Source organism: Strix uralensis, chromosome Z (genome assembly GCF_047716275.1).
Source record: "Strix uralensis isolate ZFMK-TIS-50842 chromosome Z, bStrUra1, whole genome shotgun sequence".
In the NCBI taxonomy this organism is placed as follows: domain Eukaryota; kingdom Metazoa; phylum Chordata; class Aves; order Strigiformes; family Strigidae; genus Strix; species Strix uralensis.
The window spans coordinates 83,473,338-83,498,431 of NC_134012.1; positions in this window are offsets into that span (position 1 = coordinate 83,473,338).

Consider the following 25,094-nt stretch of genomic DNA (forward strand, 5'->3'; position numbering starts at 1 on the left):
AGTATGAAAAAAAAGGCACAAAGATAAATTAATGCTCAAGCTGAACACCTGGTGGAGCTCAGCTACACCTGACACAAACTCAGCAGCACTGTAAGTAAGAACAATGCTGTAAGTGATGGCTCTTGGCTGCCTGTGAAATGTTATTGCTTGGCAATATTATGTTTCTTCAGTGACACTGCTAAGCAGCCTTGGAGCATGCACCAAAATAGATCATTAGATCTGCTTGGAAGTGACAGGGAGGACTCAGTAATAGGTGAAAAATTCCACACAAACAGGGTTACAAGTTAGATACTATTTAACAGCTCTGCATAGCCCCAAAGCACAAGGAGCAAGGAGGAGAAAAGGCCATCACTCCACACTCCAGCACCTCACTGAGGAACAGCTGCATGGTGGAGCAGCTTGTTCTCCCCTCGAAACATCACAGCGGGAAGCTTTGCGTAAGCAACCAAATTTAGTCATTAGTGGCAGTGTCAGCAGTAGAGCTGATGAAGAGTTTTTCAGGGAAACAGGTTTTTAAAAATTCATCAATTCATCAAAACAGAAACCTCTCTGTGAAAAAAATTTTCTTTGACAGGTTTCTGAAGTAAAAATTAAAGGAAAAAAACTTCCTTCATATTGAATACCCTTTTCTAAGCAATGTATGTTATTATTATACCAAAATTACTTTTTCTTTGAAAATGTAAGATACAATTTTAAAATGTCTAGTCTCTTTCAAATATTGACAAAAATTACTGACAAAATATTTTTAAAAATCCAACCCTTTATAAATGCTTTATACATATGACCCTGGTTTTCAAAAATCATTAAGATTTTACAATGGTAGAAAAGAACTTTCCATTGTAATTTTAGTGAATAGTCATTTCCTAGCTGTCTCTTCTTAAGAGACTTGACAATCTAAAACAGTTTTGTACAAATTCTATCGCTGAACAGAGAAAGTTCTATGTTGGCATTATTTCTTCTCTCCTGGGGCTTTTTTACTAGGAGAGAACTTGGCCTCTAATTCCAGCTCTACATGATTATCAAAAGAAGACCAGCACTCACATTTAAGGGTGCAGATCCCTGAGGAATAGCATATTCCTTAGCTTGACCAGCGATTTAGTTGTCTAAATGAAGACCTTGAAAACTCTAGGCTCAGATCTTGATCAGCCATTTGAATCATTATTTTCACCGGTATTTAGCTCAGGGTTTTCTTTCCTCCTAGTTATTAAAAAATGGTAGTAAAAGAACCCCAAATGTACCAGGAATAAAAGTCCTACAGCAAGAGTTATAATGGCTGTGAGCTGGGAGCAGTGACTGTAGTAAACTCTCTTCTTTTCTAAAATTTCTTTAACTATCATGCTCTCCACCTTTCCACGGACTTTATGCAATTGAAAGGAGTAATACGAATAGATCTTTAAGAACAGACCCATGACTAATACATGTCACTTTGCTTAGTAAGTGACACAGATCTTTTACTTGAGCCAAACTCTGGTAAATGAGTTGTTTTAGCATTATGTCTGTAGTGACCATAGGGTGAGATATAAGGTTGAAAAATTAAAAGAATTTTAAAAAGGCATATGGCAAGTAACAGAGAAAGGATTAATGATTAATGAAACTGAAGGAAAATAGAAAAAAAGGTTTTGCTTCACATTTTTTCCAAATATTTTAAAGCCACTAATAAAAGTTATGTATTTCGTGTTTATGGAAAATTATTCCTTCTGAGACTCAAGCTGTCAGTCAATCATGATATCTGTTTAGTAGAGGCAGTACACTGCAATAGGTGTATCATTATATCTTATTATTTTTTTCCAAATGTGGAAATGTCATATTCAATGACACAACAAAGCCAGAAATTCTGAATGAGTTGAAGTAAAAATGAGGCATTCAGTTGATTAATTAAAAGGTAGGTTAAATGTGTCTATATAAAATCACATCTTTTTATGGTTCTCTCTTCAGCAGTCTGACTGCAAGCTTGCATGTATGTTCTTTGTCTGGGAAGAGAAGAAAATCACAGGAAGGGTATAGTTTACCATCATAGTAAACTCAAAGTGTTTCATGGTCCATTTCTCTGACTAGCTTATTTTTTCCATGTTTTAGCAGGTCGGGATGCCAATTCAATAATCACTAGTGTTTTGAAACAGTGTCCTGATGTCATTTAATTAAGACTGGACAATCTTTTCTCTCATTGCCTGTTTTTATCTCAGTTTACTTCTTAGCCATAAGAGCTGAGGCAAAAAAGTGAAAGATGTTTGATACCTGTAGAAGGTGGAAAGAACTTAACGAGGAGATGCTGTGTGCTCTTGCTGGAATTTTTAGTGGCTTTGGGAGGAAAGAGTGTAACCTGATCGAGGGTAAACACAATAATGATAACAGTTTTGCCGCGTCTGCTGGCGCTGAGGTATTGATTCTGTACTACCAGGACTGTTTGAAGTCACCTATAAGCATTCAGGAAGGGAAAAAAACCCCAACAATTATTGACAGCATTCACCAGGCATACAACACGTGGTGGCAAAGACATGAAGAAGTAGTCTTTCTCTGTTATTTGGGTGTCAGACAGTAACCTGACACAGGAGACAGTACAGCTGCCTTCATTTAAGGCCCTTCAAATTTCATGAAATGTGATAAATAATTGAGGATCTGTGTTAACCTAAAAAATTAACCCTTTCCATACTTATTGCCATTGTCTTTTTCATCCAAAACCACAATGAAATTTAGCTTTTGCCATAACTGCATTACACCATAAGTTGTACAAACCTTTTTAATGTCCTTTAAGAGAAAGTGCTGTTCAAAAAGATGCTGACAAGAGTCTCTCCCAAGGCTAAATTATATGCAAGATAACTTTCTTGTCCAGAGTTCATCTTACTGAGAAGCTTAGGAGTTCTGAAAGGGATTAGGATACTTGACTTGTTTATGTTAATAAAGTTCTTTTTACTGCTTCTAGTATAAATTTTACTGTCAAGCATACGCCTATAATTTTACATTTCTCAGAAAATGTTTTGTCAGGAGATCTTGAGATTTTATTTATGAACTACTTTCCACAGAGGAGTTAAATCTAACTGATATGCCCTGCCTCTCAGGATACCATTAACTCTGTGACACTTCACAGCCTTTGTTAATCAAAATTGCTTCAGCTGACTTTTTGTAAAACAGAGGCAGATTCAGCCTTCCTTGCCAGTACAAGCTCAAGGTACACAGATTTACATTTTCTTGTGCTGAAGCTGGTTTGGAAACATCATATATTTATTAACTTCATATCTCCACATTTCTCCCTTACTTTTTCCAGTGTACTCCAGCTACAGTTTGTCTCTCAGTCAGACTTGGAAGCTTTTTTGTATATCTGTGAATTTCAAAATACAATTACTGAATCAGAAAATTTGCACTCAGCTTTATTTTCACTATTTTCTTGTTCTATGCTATTTCAAAAATGATAGCACCTAAAAGAATAACAAATCTCCATGAAATATGAAAATGTAGGAGTTAAACTTGCTGCTCTGGAAGCAAAATCTGGCTACTGTGAAAGATATTTCATTACCTCCCTGCTTTCCTGACTGTCAGTTAGCTCTGTCTTGACAGCATGTTCGCCATTGTCCAGACACCTAAATTGCATTCTGGCAACACTCACATCTCTGTTCTAATCCAGACCAAGTCCCCAGAGAGAATATCTTTTACAAAGCAATCATATTTAAAAAAAAAAAAAAGTCTTCTGTGCACTCCTTTGACATTTTATATTCCAACAAGTAAACTAAAATTAAATGGTTCCCAAAATTAAATATCTCAATTTGTGCCATCGTATGTAAATATCAACCAGGAAAGGCAAATCAATACTGTTCAAGACCACATTCTGCATAGAGTTTGTTCCTGACTTCAGTAGATGCTAATGTAGGGGAATAGGCTAGGAAAGAGTCCATTAAATGCCTTGCTATTACTCCCTAGTGTTTACAGGCTGTCAAGAAAAGGGATTTCATTCATCCCAACAATCGTTGGGTATTTTTCAAAGCAAGATTTGGTCTGACTTCTAAATCTACATTCAAATATTCATGCTTTGTTCCAAATCATAGTCAGTCTTTGTTCTTGGACTATATAACCTATTATAGCATTAAAGCTCACAAATTAGTTTTACAGACATTCTAAGAGTCAACACTACAGACACCAACTACAAAGGATTATAAGGTTACAAAATATGCTTGTAGTTACTAAGGGAACACCTTTTTTAATAAAAATAAATAAATTGTTCAAGTGCCATTACTAGTGATCTGAGAGAAGTCAAGGCCAGTGGCTGGGAAGGGAAAGAGGAACCTTCTACTTTTTTCCTCGGAAGCCAGTTATGGGCTTTTAGATCCTACTGAGATCTCTCTTGTTATCTATGTCACCTGCACCACTTTTTGCTTCCCTTCTATCCAAATGTACAGCAATTCCAGCATTCAGGCTCTCCACCCTCCAGCTTTCTTTAACTGATGGAGTCAAAGCAATCACAGCTCATGCTGCTTCTTCCTCCCAGTGGAGGAACCTCACCAGCCTCCTGACTCTGGTCTCAGGCTGCTGTCTTCCAAAGCCGTACGTAGGAGGAGAGGCTTTCATTGTTTCTCAGAAATATGCAGTTTCGGAAAATAGGACTATTTTACTCCTCTGGGTAAATCAGGAAAATGTGCTTTTTGCTCCTCCCAGCTGAAACAAGGAATCACAAACAAGATAGATATACATTTAAGTAAGTGTAAATAAATAAGTTATTTTTTCCAATGTAAACAAACTGCTACTAATCAAAGAACAAATGCTGGTTTCAGCAGTTTCTGCTTCTACAGTGCCCAATGCTGCTAGGCCCAGGGTGGCTCCTGTGCAGCTCACTGTGTCCCAGGACCCCAGAATTTTTCTGCAGAGCTGCTGCCCAGCCTGGTCTGGTGCCAGTAGCTCTGCTTTCCCAGAGGCAGGGCTCAGCACAAGGCCCATTCCTCCAGTATACCCCGGTTCCTCTGGATGGTAGCCCTGCTCTTCAGGGCATTGGCTAGTTCCCTCAGTTTGGTGTCAGCTTGAGAAGAAAAATGTTCCCTCCCCGCGCCCTGGCCATTGAGGAAGATGTTAAACAAGACATGTCACAGTATAGACCACTATGTTTTATGAGATTTTAGGCAGCATACAATGCATTTACCACCACTCCCTGAGACCAATCATCCAATCAGGTTTTTGTCTAGCTGGTTGGCCTTCCATTCAGGTTGTGGTAAATTGCATACAATATTGTGGAAACTAAGTGTCAAAAGCTGGGCTAAAGTAAAGGTAGGTGATATTCTCTACTCTCTCCTTGTCCCAAAATCTAGTCATTTATCATAGAAAGCAACCAGTTTAGTCAGATATGATTTAGGCTTGGTAAATTCATGGTAATTTCCAAATCACTTCCTTCTTCTCTGTGTACCCAGAAATATGACTCTGACCTCCGTCCTCCACGTGTTTTATACATAGTCTGCTCTTACAGTAGGTGCTGAGCTCTGTCAAGACAGGTCTCCAAGCCAGCATGACTGCATAAATTCAGAATTCTTCTTCTCATAAAAGCAACTGTTGCATAGAGATTAATGGCAGCCTTTCAATGGGAGCTACAGGTTCTCGGCACCTCTTAAAAACTGAGTTATAAATGGCTTTTCTGTGTCTATGCACACTGCCTCCAGGCAAGATGGGAATGAAGCCAAGATGTCTTCAGGATTCATGTTCACCAGTATAGGACAGTCATTTCTCTCTGCACCATAATGTAACACGGACTTGGGTGTTGAGATTAGTTGCAAAAATGTTAATGCATCAGATGTAACAAGGAGAGGTGTGGAACAAAGGAATGTGTTCAGTGTCACCAATCCAACAGAAAATTATCTGTCAGTAAACTGAAATTGGAGGGCATCTCAGTCAATAAAAGACAAGTATAGCCAGAGCTAGCTCCCTTGACAGGCTAATTAGCCAGGAGCTGGCTGTGCTGAACAGGCTACACAAAGACTCTCCTGAGTATTCTCTGTCTCCTACCACATGTCAGAACTGATATCCTCTGGACCATGATCTCCTGCTAGTCACAGGACCCCAATTCTCCACACCACCAGCCAGGCAGCAGCAGTTTATGTGTGCTGTTGCCAGTAGGAGAGCCAGAAGAGTATTTTCAGCTTTTTTCCATAGTCCCAGCCATGAATGTTTGATACCAGCTACCACTTACGTTTGGAAGAATGGTTATGAGATATTTATTAAGAATGCATTGTTGACATCTCTCATGCCTTTTACTATGTTCTGTGGCATTTTCTGAAGGCATCTGTTGCAGAGAACAGATGAAAATTCTCAGTTTCCGCTTAAGAGAAAGTAAGATTTTAGCACTTATAATAACAGGAAAAGATCTGGAACTCCAAAAGCAATTAAAGAAGAATCTATGTGTCTTTATTATGATAATTTTAGATTATGCAATAATTGGGCATTAAAATTTTCATGTGAGTTTCTGTTACATGAAATCATGGCCTATGTCTGTTTCCTGAAAAAACATCCGGATTCCAATTAAAAAACCTGGAGCTCATTGCTCCCATGTTGATTTTAATAGTTTTGTTCGAGTTTGGATTTGAACTCAGTGCCTGTGGGGACAAGAGTCAGATCTGAGACTCTACCTAACCTCTTCAGCTAGTGAGAGAATTGAACCAGTCCAGATTCATGGCACAGGTTGAACAGCTAACAACAAAAGACAGTGACAGGATAAATGTCAAAGAAACAACTATGCATTGAGAAGGATTTAATAGATATTAAATATCTCAAAAATGTAAGATAATAAAAAATCAACTTAGCTGTTTTACAAAAGTCATGCATGATATTTTGTTTCAATATAAAGTCAGATTAGCAGAGTCACAATTGTTTAGTTAAGAGAGAAAAATGAGATAGAAAGAAACAGAATAATGAAGACCTTAGACCATGACCTCTAAAAGGAGACATTCTGTGAAATTTAGTTCAGAATTTAAATTACAGCAAATCCTTCCAAACAACTTTATAGATTAAGTCCCAAACTGCCAGACTCTAGAAGCATTTCCAATTAAAAAATAAGCAGCTGGAATGAGACTTGGAGAATATTGATTTCATCAGTGACAATACACTTACCAGCCATAAATATAAATTCTCATTCTTCAGAGCAGAAGCTTTGCACTAACTGAAAGGAATAAGGAAGGAACAATTTATTAGCTTATGACATACTTTTCCTGCACTAAGGATTTCTTTTAAATATGTCTGAAGCGCCTACTACCAAGCAGTATCGAAGATCTAACACTACCTTATTAAATTAATATCTGCAGTGATGATTCCTAATTGCTGTAATGAGCTTAACATGCTGGCGTACGCACTGAGCATGGACACGTCAAACAGTATTGGTATTGGTCAAATCCTATGTCAAACAGTATTACAGAATAAGATAGACAGAAACTGTATATATCTAGATATAAAACACAGTTGCATAGTAATTTATTAGTGAAAGCTGTAAAGGTGGAATCATTGAAGCATAAACATGGCTGTATGGCAAAAACAGCGTTGCATGCTAGCAATCAGTACTGTGTGCAGAGCACAGAGAGAAAGGCAGCACAGCAACACCAAAACTCTAACATAACATTGAAGCAGTCAGGCTGGATGAGAGGGTCTGGAGAGGCAGGAGGTAAAATGGGACACAGCAAGCAGAGAAGGCTGTGGAAGTGCTGACTGCTGAGCATCTCATAGTTATTCAGTGCTTCAGAATACATGTTCACAGATCTGAGAATCAAGGGAGTTTACACAGAAGTGGATAGAAAGCATGTAAACTGAAACTATTTGAAATTGCACATTGTGATCATAACTAAAAGTGGCAATTATGTAGTAACCCTAAATTAAAACTGGACATGTAAAATGCAACAGAAAATTGAATAGATTTTACAGTTCTAACTCTATCCTGGAAAAAAAAGACTGTAAACAAGTCTCCTCTAATAAAACTGACCTATGATTTTCTGGTAACGTTTTACTGGGGGGGCATGGGTGGGGGTGAGGAACTGGTTTTTGTTGTTTGCTTTTTTTTTTTAATTTACACACAGTGTTTTGAAGCAAATATACTTGTCAATTCTGTAAATATCTAGCATCTACACTGGCATAATCCATATCAACAGCAAAGTCAATTTCTTTGGTAAATTTAGGACAAATTTATTCACAATAGTTGCACAGTTGCCTTCAAATAGGATAGATGAAGAAGGAAAATGAAGATGTTAAGTCAACAGAGGAATTACAAAGAAAAAATTCAAATATAGTTTGGTTATGAGTAACTTATATGCTTAGGCTGGTTTTGTGCAGCACCTCCCAAATTAATTAATTTTTTTAAGTCCCTCTGCCCTCTGAGGCTAAGATTTTGTTGCCTACAGCTGCACTTATTAAGTGATTTTCAACAAAAGTTTATTGTATAACTTTTGAAGTATGACATTTATTTTTTCTCCAGCTGGGGTTTCTGACCTCTTTGCTATCGTGGCCAAAGATTAACATCAAATTAATCCTGGACAGAATACCCTTTTTTTTCAAGACAAAATGGATTATATTTCTCCATGAATCCTCCAATATTTTTTAGAAACTGCCATCTGCAAGTAGTACCAAAGTATTTATTGATTTATACTGATTTTATCAATACCCATGGTAAACTTTTTCTAGTCATGCTTAATTTCTTAGAAGATATCCAACTTCTGGCAACTGTTTTTGTACATGAAAAGTCTATCAAAGACTTTGTGTTTACATAAAAATGAATAATTTACATATTTATTGCTTGTGATTTGTGTGCTAGCTGAACCATCATCAATGTTCATAGAATGCTATGTGAACTGGAAGGGGAGTGATTCATGTGGATGTGAATGGGACCTAAAGGGCAAAGAACAAGTACAAGTATAAAGAGATTAGCAGCTGAGTATTGTTCTGAAGAGGGGAGAATGAGTATGTATGTAGAAAGATTATCAGGGAAACAGTGTATTGCAAAGTCTATCTATCACATTTATGAGGTGCTTATCACAATGTCACCTAATTACTATGTATATCAGATTATTTATCTCCCAGGATTTCATCTCTTCATGATTCTACAATTTCTCTTCATCTCGAGTTCCTGAATAGAACAGAAATCATTTAATTTGTAAAGATATGTATAATATCAACATCCTTCTTTTATCAGGAAATGGTGTTTTAACTGTGTCGGTTATACAATGGTATACAGTCCCAAATAAATGGAAAAATGTATTGGTTACATCATATACTGATTATCAGTAGTAGTCATATTTACATGAGTAACATATTTAATCTGATGGAAGGAAGTTAGAAGTAGATATTTCTATGCATTTTTAGAATTCAATCCACAGATATAGTAGGCCCTCAGATTTTTGTACTCTGAATATAGAGAAAAAAAAACACAGGACAGTCCAGTAAATGAACGTCAGTACACAATCCAAGGTAACTTGCAGCTACCCCTGATGTGTAACATAGTGGAGTAGGAGTATGATATAGTAAGTTAGTTTTGAGTGAAGGGTGTAAGAGAATGTGGCAATATGAGTTATGGTTGTTGACATTTTGTCTTTTGTTGTGTGCTTTTTTTAAGTTGGTGACCCATAGACATGGATTGTTTATCTATAGCAGAATTCTTTCATTTCCTTTAAAGAGTTTGCACTGGGCCCTGCTGAGGTCGGAGGACTAGACTAGGTAGACTTCAGATTTTATATCATACATTATTATTTGCAACAAAAAGAACCACTTTTTCACATCAAGTGTAATTACATAGTGGAAATTACTGCTGCTAGTTGTAGATTAGTGAATTTGTGGAGGCTTTTTTGTTAGATATCCTAAATAGAGCTGTTTTTATACCGATTTTGCTGTGTCATAATGAATGGGATGGTTTTATAAAGGTTTCAATTCTGTCTTTTTCATCCTTTGGTTTTCACAACAAATAAACTTGTGACATTAAAGCTAACGCAAGTTTGGCACTCGTTTCAGTGGAAAGGGACTGAGCCGCCTTCTGAACCCAGGCCACCAGAGTTAGTTTAATAACAAGAGATTCATGCAATGATCGAAGCCTTATACCCAGGGGGAAGAGATAAGTGGAAATTTCATCCAGTGCACAGGTAGAAGGTGGGAGCTGTTCTGCTGTGAAACCATCTTAAACTGACCCGACTGCCAGTGCACATCTGGACAATAAATTCTTACATGTATGAACCTCATTTGTCCTGTATGTTGCACATAATACAATTGACACATCATAAACATTATCACCCTGTACAATAACTGCTTTATATATTTACTGATTCCTATTCCTCCCTTACAGGAGGGATTTGTTTCAGATAACTCTCCTTTGTGCCATGTGTAGGACTGACAAAGTGCATACACAGTGTGCACCATCGATTCTTGTTGAAAGTTCATTCATTTTACTAGATTGATAAAGATTGTACTTTATCACTTGGCACAAAAGACTTGTATTTAAAAAGCGTATTAGCTTACTGGGCACTCATTTATAAAAATTGCATTGTTAGTAGTCCTGCTAGTGACTTCACTGTGGCAGACTCCTTTGAAGTGCAGACTTTCTTTTAGCATGTTTGCACTTTTAAACGGCCATATCACCAGCCTCTGCTTACATTCTGCTTCACGTATCTCCTGGGGCTGGTAGTCATAGCAGTAAATATTGGCACTAAGAAGCTGGCAGGCTGCAGATGGAGGGGAGGGGGGGATAGGTCTGATAGGCTTTTTACTATCTGCTCTTTGTTTAGGGCTAAATTCTGCTAACTCTACTGCTATGCATTAGTGGTCTATAACTCAAGCAGCATGGTAAATTTATTGAAAATTTCACAGGCAGCGATAGTACTCAACTGGAGTAAGGATGGCAAGTTGACAAGTTTGTCTCAGACAGGTTCTTTTGTTTTAGAAAATTTTTCAGCCTTGTTATGGAATATCAGGTGTATGTCAATTACATTGGCTAAATTCTTCAGTTTGTTATAGGATGTCATAAATGTGCCAGTCTATATTAACTACTTAACTTTCTTTCATTAACAGTGCCTGAGCACATTTCAGGCATTTCTGGAAAGTGTTATTAAACTGCCTTCAGAAATGGGAGATTTGAGTAGCAGGATGTTAATCTCTACATTTTTAAATATTTGGAGTATGTCTGCTTCAGATGCAGAAGCAAATCAGAATCACATGCTGCAATGTAGAGATCCTAAACTAGTTGAACTAAAAAAGATAATTTCACAGCAATAGGGCTGTGAAGCAATAGGCTCCTCTTCCCAGATCTGGAAACGAAGGCATGGGAAGTTTCATCTGTAATCAAGTTCATGCTCTGCCTGAACAAATAATCTTGAGGAACAGGATTTATTACCTTGAATGAAGGATTTAATGAGCATGGTTTTGTTGCTTCTAGACCTGATCTACTCAGGGGCAGCCATGTCAGACTCTCCAGCACTTCCAATTCTAGAGTATACTCTAGAGTATTCTAGAGTAATTTGGTTTAGGCAAATTTTGCATGCAGGTATAGATTTGTCCTTCAGACAGACCCTCATCTCCTAACTATCTGTATGTTTAGCCACACATGTCCAAAAATTTCATCCTAAGTTACTTGCTCATGATCAAATAAGAGGTAGAACAGGAACATAAATTCAAGGCTCTCAAGTCAGCTCACTAGGATGCTAACTACAACTATTCTTTCTTTGTAGACTTGATAAAATAGGGAGGTGATATTCAGGTTTTAGATAGACAATGTTGAGAATTTTTTCATTCATCTAAATATCTTCTTGGGTATCCTCCATTCTAGAGAGTCTTCTCATTATATTGTCACCCAGTACCATGCTATGACGATCCTATTCCAACAAATTCAAAGAAAGGTAACTCCATAATAAAACTGTTATGTGGAAATTGGTGATACAAGGTTATGTAAACGACATCTATAGTCTGATTAGCTTGACATTGTTCTATAATATTTCATAAACACATTTTTCCTCCAGTTGTAGCTATGTCCAATATTACTTGTGTCACATATTTCTGTTTTTCAAAGACAAAATGATTGATTTAAAAAAAAAAAAAAAACTACAAAACTTTATTCCAAAGGAAAAATGTAAATGAAATTTAAGTAGTCAAATAATAAAAATCTGAGAAGACATTTTAAGGGAACAAAAAATATAATTAATTATTCTTAGAGAGTGAAATGCAACACTGCAGTCAAAAGTATTCCATGAAAACTGAATAAAATGATAACAAAAAAAGCAAGTGTGTCAGGAAAAGACATTGATCTGAAAACACTGTATTAGAGGTGGATGCTTCATAATTCTTTGATCTGTTGATTTTGCTTATCTACTGCATGCTGCATACCTGTAATATGCTGGAGTTTTTTTAGGTATACTCGGTAATATATATGCAATCTGTCTCCCTTTTGGCTGCTGTTTCTCAGTGATCCCTTCACATTATTTTCCTTTCTGTTTATTTGTCTTCCCTTCTATAACTGGGAGGCTTATATTTTAATGATGTCATTTTACCCGGCCATACAGAGGTCACTGTGTCTCATTTTGTCTTTCAAGACCTCTGTTCAGATAGACGATACTATTTCACTATACTATAGTCTATACAATTAAAAAATCTATCACTATAATTCTTTATTTAGACAGCCTTTACAAAAGTATTTTTCACGTTTTGCAGACTTAATTTGTAATTTTCAATTTATTACAGCTTCTTCATTTCTCACTAACCAACAATTTATACCAAGCTTCATATGTGCATTGCACAAATAAAACACACAAAATTAGTAAGAAAATAAAGATATACACATATTTACAATTCATAGACAGCTGATTCAAATTTTTACTTCTCCATGAGTTAAGTGAGTATTATTACTTCTATTTTACAGTGAAGAAAACCCAAAGAAGTCACTTATTGTCCGAGACATACTGAGGGAAAGCTAGGCTCAGTTCTCAAGCACTCCTGGCTTCTAATTATATCTTTGTTTTTCTAGACAGTTGTGGAGACAAAATTTTGGAGGTATAGGAAGATACCCTGTTATTACTGGAGTACCTTAAAGAAGGGTTTAGCAAGCTCCAGTTGTGATACTCATGGAAGACCAGTAGAACCCTGAACTTTTTCATGCATTTAAAGGGTAAAAAGTTGATGAGTAAGAAGAGAATGATGTTCATTTTTGTTTCAAATAAACAGAGATTTAAAAGACGTGAGATCTCCAAACATGTCTTCAAGGTTCCTTGCCATTCAAACTTATCTTCATTTGTTATAGTACTATAACAAACCAAAAATGACAAAAAGAAGAGGTACCTCCCAATTGTCACTTTATCTGCAGACATACCTCTGCTTAAGTATAAACAATTTCATAGCACTTGTGTGACAGTGATCATTAAAGAGTATGAGAAAATGCAGAATAGTTTTTGAGGAAAGGCAAGGCAGGTGGAGTAACAGGACTTCCCTCTGAAAGCAGTACAGCTTCTGAGAACACCTTAGCTCAGGCCACAGGCAGAGGCAACCATGTCAAGGACTCAGTCTGGATATGTACAGCCACAGAGCAACAGCTGCCTGTAAAAGCACAGGTCAAGCTCTGAACAGATCAGATACCGAGTCTGGAAATACAGATCCCAAAGCATTAAGGAAGAAAACTAATTGATGGTGCTCATAAATAATAAAATAATACTTTGTATTGTAGCCTTATCTTTCAGGTTTCATGGATATTGAAGTGGCTAGGGTATTTACAAATGTTGGAAACAAATGAAGTAAATATGCCCCCAGACAAGTACAAATCCATCCCATAGATCTTGATAAACCATTAACAAAAAGATGGAGATAGTCTAGTCCTATGTTTTCATTACTTTATACACCTAACATCATCCATCAACTAAATAATTTGAGCATGAAAAGTCAAATCAATAAACGAGTGATCTCAGCTTTTTTGATTCACATTCTTATATTACATCATCTATAAAACCTCTCTCAGTACAGCTTGTAGTAAGGATGTCTGAATCTGAAGAAATTGGGGAGAATATCTGTTGAAGTGATAAACAGCTACTGGTTCATATATCTACATTAAGTGATCTTGATAAGTAAGCTTTCCAAATGGACTAGTACAATCATTCAGCACCATGGAGTGAGTGCATTACCTCATCAAATATTTTGGCTTGTCACAATATCATGTTAACTCAGATTCAAGACCATTCTGCATTCCATGTCTGGTTTTCCTTTCATGCACCCTCCACCCCTTTTTCTTAAAAAGGAATATATAGCTACTTAAAAACAAAAGTCAAGGTCAGTCTGATTTCACAGCTGCATTAAATAAAAAGTGTATTGTTATATGAGTTTATATTCTGCTTAGCCCAAGGGAAGAAGAAACAGTGCCTGAAAGAAAAGAATAAAGCTGCAGTAATGTAGTAGTGGAAAAGGAAATCATTTTTCTAGATTTTTTCACTATAGCTTTCATCATTGCATATCATTTAACACAATATAAACCTAAAGCCACAGAAAAAGACATCTTATCTAGGTAATACCTGATATACGTATCTAGTCTACTGTCAAGCTTAAACGATCATCTGTCTAGTAAATGGCTATGTGTTTGCAAGAAGTTCAGTTACAATGTCTAATTGTTACATGATTTCCAAACTACAATGAACAAAGAAGATGAGCATCATCACAGTATTCTATTCAAGTTTGTTCATGAAATGCTTTCAGAAGCTGTTATGAGACTGAAAACCAGTGTGATAGTATACAGAGGAGCACATAGCACCTCCAGAACTTAAGTGCTCTAACCTGCTCCGTAAACAAGCAGGAATCTGTCTGGCCAAAAGGTAGAGAATGGTAGATCACATTACAAATACCAGGCCTTACACTCAAGTTCATAACCCTCATCTCAGGGAGCTTCCAAACTACCAATGTAACATTAGGATAATTATTTAGTGAGTATTTCATACTCCTTTTTATTCTGAGGGTAAATAGAAGGCACGGGGAGCATAAGAAAACAGTTGTCATCCAAGTTCTTTGTCTCACCTCAATATATGTGTGGATCCAAGCTCTCTTCAACTCAGAATACTCATTTCTGTAACCTTCATTAGACTCTAAATATTCTTAAGGTAATATGTCTGAAATTTGTGTATCATTGACATCTGGAAGAGCCAAGAATACAGGTATCTTTCAGAGCCTATAGAGACTTTAGCAGTTACAGCAGTTCCAAGGCATCCTAATAAAATACAGTACCCTGACTCATGTAGAAAGTATGTGCAAAATTGGATGATAAGGAATAGATTTATTTGGCAAAGAACACTGTAGCAAAGTCACTGGAACATCCTGTTTGTGGTATTTTCTATATGTAGTCAGTATGTACTGTTTGTCTGGACTTTACGATACACACTAACACACATTTTCTATAGTGATCACTCTCCTGCAATGCAAATAACGTGTTCTGCTAAGCCTTTCAATAGTCTGCTGATCATGTTGTTATTTCACTCCTGGGAAAAAAAAAAAAAAAAGTTAATAAAAGATAAGGGGCTTTTGAAGAAGGTGCGATTACATTATTTAAAAATTATACATTTTATAAGATAAGGTTTAAACACATGTCAGGAGAAGTCAACATTGCATTATGAATGGTAGTGATTATGTTATCTGTAAACTTTGAAGCTTTACGTACTGATGTGAACAATTGACTGTTGTTTTGTCATTACCATCAGCATTCCCCTTTCAGAGCTGCTGAGCTGACTGCTGTTTGCACAGCAAGAAGTAAGGAAAGTTTGTTTTCCCACTAATATTTCATTGGCTGTTTAGCCTGAGTTGATAGTGACTTTTCACCTTCCTGTCTGCTGCATTTTTTTGCCTGGATAGTAAAATTGACTGGATAGCTAAATTGTTCACCTGCATCATTAAGAAGTTAATTCAAAAGAAAATTTTACCTAAAACATCAAGATCAGGTCCTAAAATAGCACAATTTTCTAAAGTTTATAGACATCGTTACTATTTTTTTAATCTCAATTCTTTATTCTATTATGTTGGATTGCAGCACATGGTAAATATTTGGCCATCAGATCAATGGCTAGTAGCTAAAACACAAGAAGAAATATTTATTCTTTTAATTGATATATGGATTTTGCCTGAAAATTATAGGTACTTTTATCATTTATTCTACAAACTACATTATTTTAAGGATTGCTCAAAATAAAAACTGTGTTTCATTCTCTTTGTGTGTCTGATTAAGTATATTAGAAAGCACATGAAAACGATTTTTCCCTCCTACTCTGACAGTCCTTCTCCAAGCCCAGGCTTCCTGTATCATTGTTCACTGAATGGAAAGAAAAATTAGTCTTCCATTGTTCAATCCCATTTCAAATAGGGTGTAGAATAAGAGAAGAGGAGAAGTGAGAAATTCTTTGGATAAAATTGAGGTGAGTCAATAGCAATGTATTTTATGACACACAGAATGTAAGGAGCAGGGAAAAGCTTTGTCATCTGTTCCTTCCCGAGAATTTAAGCATCAGATTTAATTGTGCATTTTGATTATCAGTGGATATTTTGTTGACATTTTTTTGTTTCTTTTCATCTTGCTTTCTCAAGTTTTAAATTGTTACACTGTCATGCATAAAGAATTTATTTCTGAAGGTATCTAAACATATCACTATTTAATTACAGATTTTATATTCTGAGTGCTCAGCTCTCAACACTTAGCCTGGATTTAATTCTTAACAGCAAAGAATATTGGAAAAAAAAAAAAATGATGAAAGTTCCTTTATAAAAGTGCTGTGGATCCGCTGTAGACATTGTCAGAAAAATACAGCTTGTTTGCTTTTCCATAAAGTGAACCTTGAGATTTAATAAGCCAAGGAAGGCCCTCAAATGAAATCCACTACCCTGTTATTTTGTTGTCCTTAAGATTTAATAGGAGAATGTATTGTTCACTGAAGTGCAATAGGATTTTTTTTTTCTGGTGAAAATTAAAATACAACAGGAAAACAAGGTAGAAATTTCCCATTCCTGACACAGCACTAGTTCAATGTTTTTCCTTTCAAGAAACTGAATTCATACAGTACAGCAAAACATAAAGTTCATTAAATAAACAAGCATCGTTCAAATAATTTCAATACTTTGAAGTAAATTAACTTCTGAATGGACTAAGAGTATGAAATAATGTCATCAAAGTTATGACATTACTTGTATGATATGCTGCTGTCGATTTGCAGTCAAAGGGTTTCTAGACACAGATTATTTGTAGTTCTAAGAAAATCAAGATAATTAACTCCATTCCTTTAGAAGGCATAACAATAGTATAATACTATTCCAAAAATGTATTTTACAAAAGAAAAAGTTTCTGTAGTCATGAGTATTTTAAATGTTTTTCCATAGCCATTAAAAATGTGGTATTTACTTTACTCATGAAAGGTCACATAAGCTTTTCTTTAAAAGAAGGGAAACACAAGTTAAAAAAACATAGTAGGTCACGAACCTGATCTAACATTAAGCTTAGAATATATTTACAGGTGTGAGCCATGCCAGTGAGTTCAGGATTACCAGCAAGTTTTATTTTAAGAAAGTGTTTGTTTCTGCAGGAATAGTGCTTAACTGTGTTGTTATTGTATTTGTTTTTTCCTGTTTTTCTTTAATAGGAAATTAATGATTATATTACTAGGAGGAAAAGACATACATGGGCAGATTTGATGTTACATGTAACCCACATGTCAAAATGTGGAACTTACAGAGCAGGGCCCTGAACTTAGTAAACCATAAGAACTTCTGACAACTTAAGACTTGTGGTATTCTGTCAGTGAGAATTAGAAGTGTAATTTTTCAGAGTGAGAACAAAAAGACAAAGTTTTCATGATAGGGCTGGCAATCTTGGCAAACCGTAGAGTCTAGATGAAGTAAAGCAATTCTGCTATTTATTGCAGTGGCAATTTTCCTAGTTTTAAGTGTTGATGTGAATGGATGACAATGACAACTAGGAAAAAGCAAAAGGCAACAGTGAATGCTGATCTGCATTAATTAATACAGCTATGGGAAAATGTATCAAAGATCAAAATTTCTTCCTTCCTTTCACCTTACCTCCAGCATCTTTGCGAAATTCCATGCACTTAAACATTCTGCACTTGGGCCACAACAAGCCCCAGCAGCACTACAGGCTTGGGGAGGAGTGGCTGGAGAGCTGCCAGTCAGAGAGGGACCTGGGGGTGTTGATTGACAGCCAGCTGAACATGAGCCAGCAGTGTGCCCAGGTGGCCAGGAAGGCCAATGGCATCCTGGCTTGTATCAGAAATAGCGTGGCCAGCAGGGACAGGGAAGTGATCTTACCCCTGTACTCGGCACTGGTGAGGCCACACCTCGATTCCTGTGTTCAGTTTTGGGCCCCTCACTACAAAAAGGACATTGAATTACTCAAGCGTGTCCAGAGAAGGGCAACGAAGCTGGTGAAGGGTCTGGAGCACAGGTCGTACGAGGAGTGGCTGAGGGAACTGGGGTTGTTTAGTCTGGAGAAGAGGAGGCTGAGGGGAGACCTCATTGCCCTCCACAACTACCTGAAAGGAGGTTGCAGAGAGCTGGGGATGAGCCTCTTTAACCAAGTAATGAGCCATAGGGCAAGAGGGAATGGCCTCAAGTTGCGCCAGGGAAGGTTTCGACTAGATATTAGGAAGCATTTCTTTACAGAACGGGTTGTTAGGTGTTGGAATGGGCTGCCCAGGGCAGTGGTGGAGTCCCCATCCCTGGAGGTGTTTAAGAGTTGGGTTGACATAGTGCTGAGGGATATGGTGTAGTTGGGAACTGTTAATGTTAGGTTAATGGTTGGACTGGATGATCTTCAAGGCTTTTGCAACCTAGATGATTCTGTGATTCTGGGAACATGGGAACTGATTTTTATGGGAACTGCTACATTGTCATCCTTATGGTTATATTTACAGAAAGTTGGAGGTTTGTGATATAAGAGCTTGCATAAAATAAATTCAAGTGTAGTTAGAGTATATAGACATTCTTTTTTCCAAATAACCATACAATATATAAATTTCTTTTTCCCCTTCATAAGGGATTGTTTCCAGTCTACAAGTTAACTTTCCAGTATGTAGCTGCTGTAATGTCTTGCATGCATGGGAAATACCCACCTGCTACAAGGAAAATGGATTAGTACAAACATGTCTGCTGCTTACTCTACCACTCTGCATAGTAGTTAGCGGAGAAGATGTCTATTGTTTGATGAGAGGAGGAGAGCTTCTTCTGGACCCAAACTAAATAATCAGTTCTGCAGGAATGAGAAGGAAGCTATAGACATTGCTTAAACTGGGACTAGGTTGTGCAGGGAGCGCAGAATCAGAGAGGTGCAACAAGTTCACTTTCAGCACCCCTACAGTTCCAAAATTTGTAAAGTTGTAAATTCAGCTCAAAGAATCCATCCAGGCATGCTAGTGAGAGAGAAACATGGTAACATTAGGGGATAGCTACTTTTATATCAAGAAGTAGCTATATGGCAAGTTTTAAGACCCTGTAAACTACTTTTTGTACTGAGTCACTTCAGTACACAAACATTACACCGAGACCAGTTATTGCAGAGCAGTTGCAGCAGAAGGTCTGTCTCACTCCGGAAATGCTAGAGGTGTCTTTAAATAGAGAGAGAATCAGTATAAAGAGATTGTGGACCGAAGGGTATCCTTTGAGGTTCACGTATTTTTAACAATAAAAGTGCTGTAGATTCTACAATATACACCATTATTCTTTATTGCATGGTCAGAAATAACTGTAAGAAATTTATTTTATGAACTATAGTTAGGAATTTTCTTTAGTTTGAAACTGATCTCTAGTGATTGTTGATGAACTAGATCTTGTAATTTGAAAACCTTGCCTTCTGAACTACAAACCCAAAATATTTCATTTTTATCTAATTTTATCAGGAATGTTTCTTCAGGGTCAGTGTTAGATCAGAAACATCCTCTTGGACTGTTGAATCCAGCCTTAGTATATGGTCCCATTTATACATAGATCCAAGTTTACACCTTCATATAATTTTGTGATCACTAGTCTTACCATAAAGGTCGGTCAAGAATGTCTTGCTTCTTGGTAAAAACTTGCTTCTAATTTTAGTCTACTTATTTCTGGTCAGTTTATAAACATCTTTTGCTAACTTTGGCCTTTAGTTTAAGCAGTTCTTTTTCCTCTCCAGTGTTCATTTCCCTGGTACATTTAATTGGAGAAGTCATATCTCTTTTCAGCCTTTGTTTTGCTAGGCTACATAGCCAAGCTCTTTTGTTTTGGCTTTGTGTGGATGTGGTTTAGCTTTTTTTGCTAATGAGAAGCCTTTGTATTTCCTTAATCATTCTACCTGGCCTTCTTTTCATCCCATCCAGACAGCATTATTTTCTCTTGAACCTGGATAAGAGGATTCAGTTCCCTGAAGGAATCCTGACCCAGATCTCTGTGGGCTCAGTGTTTTCCCATTTGTATTCTGCAACTGGATTTTATAGTCAACTTTGTCTCTTACAACAAGCTCAGATACATTACCTTGTAAGGATGTCATATCACTAGGAGTCTTGCCTCCACTATCCTGTCTTAACAGGTGACATATTTTAGTTTTTAAATGCTTCCTTCTTTCATTTTTTGCTATTGAATTTCATTTTCTGTTATTCACATTTATTCTGTAAAATATTCCCATCCTCTGTTTAATGATGATACCTCCCTGTCATCTCTCCATCATCAATCAGCATGTGCCTACCTTTTGTGCAATTGCCATTAATAAGGATATAAAGACAGAGCCATTTGAAGATCATTCCCTAAGGAGTTCCACTAGCAGGTCAATGATTACTTTATCCTCACAAGTTGTCTCCTTTTCACCATAATTTGTCCTTTCTCCTCAAAGCAGTTGTTAACTCACCTTATAATTCCTGTACTAATCCTTTCCTTCCCTGCATGACCTCAAAATTTCCCACACAACGCTATGTCAAAGGTTTTACTTAAATCCAGATTAAAATAACTGTATTTCTTCTGTTTAGAGTAATTTATTTTATCAAATAAGTATAGGTACCTTTTCTGGCACAATCAATGCTCAGTAGATCATTTTCCATTTACTGATGTATCTTTAATTATTTTTTAATTCAAAAACCATTCGACAACTTTGACATTATACTCAGTGATTCAGTTTTTCCGCTTATGAAATGACAGTGATAAATAACTGCCTTTCAGATATTAGATGACAATGTGTTGGCCCTGTTAAAATGCTTTGAGATCCTTGGTAGAAAATAGTCTGTAATGCAAAGCACTCCTATCATTTTTGTCATGTGCTATATTCAGACAGGTGACTCTAACAGTTGTGTTATGTGTAAATATCAGTTCTATAGATCAAAGATTCTTCTTTGAATGGGTGTTTTCATTTGTGAATGCTCTTTTTAAATTAAAATATTGTTTTCCTATTTGTCAAACTATGTCACTTTTATACGCTGTCAATCAAGATAAAATAAACTCACACTATCCTTGTGTTACATGTAAGATAACAGACTTTGATCAAAAAGATAAATGTATGTCAAACATAATCATCACTACTAACCACTTCACATTCTTATCACTCTGGTATTTGATATTTTCTGACTACATGGCAAAGATTAAATTCTTTCTAGTTTTAAATCTAAATAAAACTCCTCCTAACAGTTTAATATATCTTTTCATATATGTCTGTGTAGAAAAGGGCAAAGTAAATTTAATCTTTTCTTCATTAATGTGATATTTTTAATTAGGCTAGGATATGCTTAGATGAAACGAATTCAATTAGCATGGAAGGTTTGTACTAAATTCACATAATGTTGGTTCTATTATTATCTTTTGGAAAAAAAAAATTAAAATTTCAAGTCATATCAGTCAATGCACCATATGCAGTTAGTCACTTGTACTTTCTTTTTTTCTAGATTACATATGAAGTCTAAATGGCACACCTCAGGTTCACCTGACTATGTGCCCAAGAGAGATGAAGGAAAATTACTGAAAATGAGGGAAAATTTTGCATGATGAACTTTTTTCTTAAGCTGCCATGTATTCAATGGAGGTGTCTTTGCATTTCTTCACAATAAGTTCCTGCAGATTTAAAGAAGACCTACATGGAAAAGTATTATGTAAGAACTATTTTTAAAATCCATGGAATCAAAGAAGACGTTGTCCTTCTAATTGTTGCATGACATTTTGAGCTATCGCAAATAATTTTATAATTTATAAACTTATAATAATTATTTTTATAATTTTATATTTTTTAAATTACAGTATATAAATGCATTTTATGTCATCTAAATTCCCACCATTTTAAATATATAATGTGAAATGCTGAAAAAATAAAACACTTCTTTATTAAAGGTGAATAGCGTTGTCTGGGGATAATTTAGAAGCAAGCTACTGCTCTGATTGAGTAAACTAAATAAACATAATCTTGATAAATCTCCTGAGTAGTTCCACTGAAGACTCTTGAGCAGCCATTGTCCTTTAAACATTCTGAGAGCTCATTTAATGCTCATTAAATCCATAGGAATTAATTTTGCCCCAAGATTGCCTAATAAGAATGCACACACAGTAGATTATACACCCTGAGATTATTCTTACCATTACATTACCTGAATTGTTTATTCAGATCATTCTTTAAAACTCTGTTGTTTCAAAGATCTTTCTCTTTTAAAATGTTGTCTTACTGTAAAAAAACATACCATCAGTCTGTATTTCTGCCTGAACAACCATTCTAAATAAGTCTTCATATCTGATGGGATCCTGGTCTCCTCACCCCCTGTACACCTTAAAAGGTTTGCTTTGAGCCATTGTTTTCCTTCAAGTTTGTTTCTTTTGGAAAGTCTTTTATGAATTAAGACAACATAGTAATTTAATGAAATTTAGTAACAAAGTTAACACTAACATGCAATATTCATAAGTAATACTACAATATCATACCTTTCTTTGAAAGGTATACAACATTTTTCTAATATGAGAATAGCTATTTCGACTTTGGTTCTCAGAGTTATTTACAGAGTAGCCAAACTGATGTATCAAGCCCTAGAAACTTGTCATATATTTGTAGGTGATCATGAGTGGAAGGCAGTGTAAAAGTATAATTGAATAACTCAATATTTAAAATCCTATATACAGTTAGACTACAATTAAAAAGGAATATAACCATTACTCTCTGAATTAAAAATTGTGAGTAGCAATAGAGGCCAGATTGTAGTGCATCTCACTTTCTAACATGTCTTAGTACTCAATTTGGGTTTGTCTAGGAAAACTTTGGCAGGGGGGGATCAAATGGGGTTTTCTTCATAGAATGTCTGCATGTGGTTTCTCCTATCAGTCTGAAAAGATTTCCATGTGTAGCACATAACGAGGGGAGTGTTTGCAAAAGTTCTATCGGTGGCCTACTGCAGGTGATGTACCCCTATTGCAAACATACCACCCCCCAAACTGCTCTTCTTAGAGGGGCTCTTCTGAATGAAGGATTACTAGGAAGCTTAACATTACTTTTTCTAGCTTTTTTTTTTAATCTTTAATGGTTTTGACTGGGCTGAACGGACTTGTTTTACTTTTATTCCATGTTTCTTGCATATACGTAAGTTCAGATGCATAAATGTTCCTGATGTTTCTCCCTGTCTCCACGTGGCTTCCATTGTGAATACTCTTTCCCCTTGACTGCCTTCTAAGAAATGATCTTATTTGTTGCTTACTCTCAGACAGTGTTCATAAAGAAATTTCTAAAGTATGAACATTTTAAGGAACTTTCTTTTTAGGCATGCTTTTCTTTCCCACATTGCTTTTTTGAATTGTACACATGAGCATAGTGTACTAATGAATTTGATTTTAGAAGCAATTAATAATAAAACTGTTGTGAATTAGTACTCATTCCTGTTTCAACACTATGCTACAAATGACTTTTCTGGGATACTAGTTTCACAATTAACTTTTGCCAAGATCTGTTGTTCACCACCTTTTATTTCTCAGATACTAATGAATTAGATCAGTTACAAAGGGGGGAAAGTTGTTATGAAATTGAAACTTGAGAGTGTTTTGGCACTTTTGACAGTTGCTGGTGAAAAGTGTAAACCCAAATGGACTCTACTTCAGACACTAAAATGCAGCAGACAAAACTATTATTTCATCCCCTGTGGGCCACTGTCTCTGTTCACTCTTACTTTTATGTCATCATGTTGGTTTGACACCTATAATAGGTTTAATAGGTTTTTCTCTGATGTTATTATTGGCTAATGATTCTACTCTTCTCTGGGGATGGCAAAAATGAGAAGTCACACTGTTCTTCTGTTTTATGTAGCTCTACAGGGACAGCCTTAACCATAGTACTCTATGGAAGTATGTCATCTTAAATCAATAGATAGTAAGTTAGCCTTTAACATTTGAATTGCTTGCTTCAGTTTTATAAATCAGGCTAGCAATTATAAGACTATCCCTGATGATCCAGTAGTTCGATATTTATCTTAATTCATATATTTTACACTTCTGGTGTTTAAAGGGAACTAAAGCAAGGAGTGATTTCTAAAAAAATATCAATTTCCTTTATGCAAGAATTTATGTTTTCTAATGGAATAAACAGTTGTCACATGATGATGACAGAAGGAGATTCTGTGAGTTCTTGTTTCATTGAATCAACTGTTTTACCTATATCTGACTCACCATGTTGAACTTTAAGGCTCTACCTTTCCAAAATCATTGACAGGAACAATAGAGTGGCAACACATTTTACATTCCAGAAACAATCACAGGAAAAAGATAAAAACATCACTACAAAATGAATGGCTGCCAAACTTGCTACTTTAAGTCAACAGTAAAGTGTGCACTTTTTAACTATCTCCTCATCAACCTTACATTTTTTTATTAATTTTCAATTAGAGATGAAGGGATAACAAATATAGTTAATTTAACATACTTTGAGCAAAAGAAAAGTTGTTCTAGACTTCCTATGCATTTGGTCTTCACTTCAAACTCTGTCCACCTCACTCCAAACAATCCCTCATTGTGTTGGAATGTTTTGCTTTTATCAAACACAGAGGGGAAAAAATAAAAATAGATTATTATTGAAGTCTTAGGATATATATTTTGGTGGACTGTATGTGGAGTTGCCTTGAAAAACTGAACTGGGATACTATGGCTACTTAGTTCCCTTGATTTTGCTCCTCCCAGCT